Source organism: Equus przewalskii, chromosome 19 (assembly GCF_037783145.1).
Source record: "Equus przewalskii isolate Varuska chromosome 19, EquPr2, whole genome shotgun sequence".
Taxonomy (NCBI): domain Eukaryota; kingdom Metazoa; phylum Chordata; class Mammalia; order Perissodactyla; family Equidae; genus Equus; species Equus przewalskii.
In genome coordinates, this window is record NC_091849.1 from 48665096 (window position 1) to 48671095 (window position 6000).

Consider the following 6000-nt stretch of genomic DNA (forward strand, 5'->3'; position numbering starts at 1 on the left):
GGCTTCAGTGAAGGGTTCCATGATGCAAATGTTGCTCATATTTTCTTTTTCTATATCTAGATTTAATTCATTTAGTTTACCTCCCTAACATGATTTTATGGGTAACTTCCCCATTGTTTGAAACAGGACTGAGCATGTGCCAAGCTCTTCAAAAGTGCTTATTACAAGAATGAGTGAATAGCATCCCCTTATGGAGCAGCTGTTGGAGGTTAGTTTGTAGTTATAGGAGGGGCAACTGGTGAAGGAATTTTGAATAAGAGTTACAGGTATTCAGGAGGCAGAGTAGAGTGAGAATGGAGGACATAGCACAGACAAACTGAAGAACATACAGCGAGAAACAAGGGGACAATTCAGAAGAGAATAGGGAAAGACAGACAGCGTTGGTTCAGTTACAACTTGGGAAGCATTAAAGGATGGACGGGAAGCAATGAAGACCAAGGGCACAAATTAAATTGGGTAAAGAAAGTCTGTTGAAAGAAAGCAAGTGGCAAAATAATTTTTTAAACATTCCAGAAAACAAACATAAAATAGACATAAGATCATGGTTAACTATGTCAAATGTTGTCTGATGAGGTTATTACTGTGAGCAAATCTAAAACTACAGGATAAGGTGGACTTAGAGATGATCAGGACACACCTGGAGTTATTAGTTATCATTTCCTCTCCCCCTGCAGGTCAGGTTGATGTAATTTCACTCAGAGCTTGACCCTCTAACCTTTCCTTCAGCTATAGTATTTCTATCCTCTTATTCTTTTTAACTTATTTTTCCCATTTAAGATTTCGTGAGAAAAACTAATTCTGCAAATAGAAATGTTTGTAAATCATTGATTCCTAGTTTGCAAACTGATATATAACCCAATTAGATTCCATTCAAAAGTAATGCCAGGGGGGCTGGGCTGGTGGCACAGCAGTTAAGTTTGCATGTTCTGCTTCGGTGGCCCGGGGTTCGCCAGTTCGGATCCCAGGTGCGGGCATGGCACCGCTTGGCAATCCATGCTGTGGTAGGCGTCCCACATCTAAAGTAGAGGAAGATGGGCACAGATGTTAGTTCAGGGCCAGTCTTCCTCAGCAAATAAAAAAGAGGAGGATTGGAGTCAGATGTTAGCTCAGGGCTAATCTTCCTCAAAAAAAAAAAAAAAGTAATACCAGAGGAAAGAAAATGCAGGATTTTTAAATTTAAAAGTAAAATAATTATGCTCAAAGCACACACACTATATAAAAGAAACTACAAATCCAAGGGGATATATTTTTCCTTCATCTGAGCTTCATTAGATGTTACTGTAGTGAATGCCATAGAATTCACTCATTACATGAAACATTTCTAAGGATTTACTTATATGTGAGACAATAGGTTTCCATAGAGTTACCCCAAACTGAAAATCTCCCACTTTCTGGACTTAACCCATCATTTAAATTTTCCACAAAAATGCTTTAACCCAACTCATTAATTTCTCAGGGTATTCTTTGGCTCCCTAAGTTCTTCCTAGTTACTGTTGGCTTCTCTTTTTCTGTGTCGGTCAAAAGTTTAGTTGCACTTAATCCTGTTCCTCTTCTGCATTATTTTAAATCACATACATCATTTCCCTGGTTTCTCTCATTTCTCCAAAATATGCCTAACATAAGGCTGTGTATCTGTAGGGCCTATTTTTACTAAGGACTTTTGGCAAGAAAGGGTGTTAATTACACTACACAATATTTAAAAAAATTGTAGAATTGGTTATTAAACATCATTCTACATTCTACAGGGCATTTTCTACTGTAATTTCTCATTGATCATGGACTACTTTGGACTCAAGTTCTGTGTTCTTCTCCTATCTCTACCAAGCAGTCTCTAACTCACTATTCTGGTAAATTTCTTGTGCAGAGGAGTTCAGCTCTGCATCCTCCACCCCAGATAAAGTTTAGGCTCATGTTTGCATACTCAGAAATTCATGACGATGATTTGTTGACTCTAAATTTCCCACCATTTAACAGCAAAGCATTTGAGGGCTCTTTGAAACTGGTTTTCAAATTCTTAGAAAGGTTCCCTCCAGCTGTTTACAGCAAGATCCTACATGTCCTGAGTTTTATTTCATCTTTCAAAAAAATCAAATTATATCAACCACAGACACAAGCGAAAAAACCTCTGATGTCATAGAGTTGTACCCCGATCATCAAAAGCCCATTTTATTGACAAACTCTATTAATGGTTCAGCTCTATTAGCAATCTGATGAGAATACATACAGGACAGATTTCAGATGTAACTCTTGTATTATCTTATATAAATCACATTTGATCACCTTCCTAAGGTAGGGGGTTGTGGAACCCAGAGTTAAAAAAGAAGCAGAAAGAAAGTTAAAGAGTCTTTGCTCCTCTTAGGGGAGAAAAAAATCCACTAGCTTAATCTCTCATCACCAAAGGAACATGATTCTCTCCTCTCTCTGTGGACCTGTGTTGCCACTTGGATTTATGGTGACAATATTACCTGGGTCTCTAGATTTATGCCTGAGACTGAAGTTGCACAGACGGTCATTTACATTTCTTTAGAAGACTTTTTAACTCTGTGACTTTAACAACTGCTTTTGAGCAAAGGGAAATTAGGTAACTTTGAAGATCAAAGTCTTGCGTTTTCTGTTTCTTCCTCACCATTGCTATACTATGTGTCGCTGACACAGCCTGAAGATACAGCACGATCCACCATATGTGTTTAAGAATGGGGAACAAAATCAACCCGGAGGAACTGACAGTCACCTTCAATATACCAATTTGTGTATGACTATTGATTTTCTTTCTCCTTTTCTTCAAGAGCCAGAAGGTGGCATCTGACTACTTATTTTAATATTTGAGTTTATTTTATGAAAATGAATTATACTTAGATTGAGGATTTAAACATATTTTTATTATGAAGTATATGATTAAGTACATTGAATTAACTCTCTGAGAAAAAAAAAATGATCCAAAGCAAAAAAAATGGAAAGCCAATAAGGCCGTCCATCATCACACTCACAAAGTAGATCAGAACTGTCTTCAAATGATGATGACCTAAATATTTTTATAAAGACTTTTACAGTGATTTTGCCCTTTTAAAATAGTAAAACTATTAACATGGGAAGTTAAGAAATACATACATTATCTTGCAAATTACTCTGACTTGGGCTTAAATTTTAGAGATCTAATTGGATCTTAGATCTAGAAATGGGGGGAAATGCAAGGAAGTAGATCCCTCAGCTTGGAAGGCCCAGTATCTTTTCTTTTCCCCTTGGACTTCCTACAATTTGTTCACTGTGACTTGTCGATCACAATATTAGTAAGACTGAAGAAGAACAAATATGAAAACACAGATGAAATGTTTTAAAAGATGCTCCTCTTTTAATAATTTCTTTGCACCTCTATATATTCATTGAGAAAACACTTGACTATTCTGCACAAGGTCTCTGTGCTAGCCATGTTGGCTATAAAGAAGAATAATCCTTGTTCCCTGCCCTCAAGTCACCCACAGCAGAGCCTGGAAGACTGTCACAAAGAGACAATCAAAATTCAATGCAGTGAGGACAATGACAAATACTATTACAAAAGCTCAGGGCCAGGCATTTCCTGAGGAATACAATGAAAGCAAAGAGGAGAGTCAGGGAAGGCTTTCTAAAGAAGTGACCTGAACTGAATCTCATAGTCTTAGCAGGAATTTCTCATAAGCAAGTGGATTAAGAAGGTAGAAATGGCATTCTAGGCAAGAGACACCATGGGAAAGGGCATGGAGATGGACCTGGCAGGTACCAGATTATGCAGTCCTTTATATGCTATGTTAATGAGTTTGATACTTACCCTGTAAGAGTTAGGACTCCTTGGAAGGGTTATACACCAATAGGAGACATGGTCAAATTTGAGTTTAAAAAAGATCACCCTGGTGGCAAGATGGAGAATGAATCATAGCAGGATAAGACAGAGGCAGGCAGACAAGTTAGGAAACTACTGCATGAGATGGTGAGGATAAAACCAAAGCAATGTTAGAGGACAAAGAGAAGGGAACCTATTTCAGAGCTATTAGATGGGAAAATTGGCAAGATTTCATGATACATATGGTATGGTGTGCAAGAAAGTTGGGGTTTGTAGCAACTTCCTGATTTCTTGTATGGGTGCTGGATGGAAAGTAATACCATCAAATAGGATAGAGAATATAGGAGGAAGGAAAAGTTATAAGAGGAAACAAATGTATTCACATTTAGAAATACTGAGATTGAAGTGCCTATAAGGCATCCAAATAGAAGTATCTAGTTGACAGATGAATATGAGACTGAACTGCAGAGGTCCTGACTGGAGATGTCCATTGGAAGTGTTTAGTAAAGGTTATGGACATGAGGATGGCCCAGACCTCTCAGACAGGATGCAATGAGGAAATACAGGAATCAGGAAAAATCCGTGGTGAATTCCAATCTTTAAGAGGTGGGCAGAAGTTTCAAGGTCAGAAAGTGAGAGGTTACTGCCCATCTTTCAAAATTATCCACGTGATTTAAATAGAGTGTTTATTGATAATCCTAATAGTCTTTAAACAATGGCAATGAGGATTGCAGATATTTAAATGCTTAGGGCATAAACCTCATAAATCGGAATTTTAGTTATCCTTGAATGTTTCTCTGCTCAAATTTTTATTTCTACACATAAATTCTAATGAGTTCTTAATACTCTTCTTACAAATAAAAGTTTCCTTTTCAAACATTTACACATTCTTCTTGTTTGAAACACTAGAAAGCATTTCTCAAAGAGTGGCAGTGAAGGATGAGAAGAATTGGAAGGAGGAGAACTTCTGAGAGTCTGGCTGCAATGGAGCAAAATACAACAACAGGCTTATTACCAGATGAAGAAAAATCATAAACAAGTTGCTCCCTGCTTTATTAATCAGGGGTTAGTGGCATATAAAAGACCATATTGCAAAGTTCTACACACAAAGACAAATGGAACAGTTTTCCTTTGGAAAATCAGTTATACGTTTCTAGCACTTATTATTTTTCTGCAGTTACATCTCTGTTTCTGTCCTTGTCACTTCACATCTGGTATTCCAAAACCCGTTCCTCACCACCTGTCTAGGCTTCTCTTCAATATGTCCAAAATCTTATTGTTAAAATCATCTTTAAAATCTCTTCTTTAACCACAGGACTTTCTTCCTTAAGGTTACTTTTCAATGTAATCATTAGGTCTTCAATCAACATCTTTCATGAGCCTTCAGAGACTTCTTAGCCACAAATGAAATAATTGGACCTAGCAATAAATATATATGGTCTTAATTGCGACAAATGACAATTTATTCTGCTGTGAACAATTAAAACAGAAAAGTAGTAATACCTTTTATGTGTATGGTTATTGAAATTTTTCAACGGCCTTTCAGTTTATTCATTTTATTACCTTCTATCCTTTGATAGATATTTTTCTCATCTTAAGATGGAAGGAACTGAGACCCACAGAGTTTAGGGGCCTTATACAAACTCATTCAAGGTCAAATGAATACCAAGACTCAGTTTTCTCACATATTTATCCAGTGCTTTCTCTACTAAAGTAAAATGGTACGTTTAACATTCCTGGTATTAATGCCCGTAAGAGAGGGAACCGACATTACCATGTCTCTGCAGTACATCTGGCACTAAGCTAAATAAATTAGGTAATAATCTCCCTTAATCTTTAACAATTCATCATTTCTTTTTTCTAACTGAGGACTAGGACACAAAGAGTATAAGAGCCAGTAATATTACTCGTTATATAAGTAATAAAGACAGTAGTATAATTTATTTTCTAAGTACTAGAGGAATAATTTGCAAGTATGTTTCTGACCCCCAAGTCTAAGCCGTTTCCACGTCAGTGTGCTATCTCACACAGTAACAAGCTTCAAGTGCATCGCCATCTGTTATAGATACACAATAGATTTTTATTGAGTGGCTATTATGTTACATTTATATTCCAGACAGAGTGATAGTATTACAGAAAGAAAAATGCCATCAGCCCTGATCTTGAGAAGCTCCCAGAATGGGAGA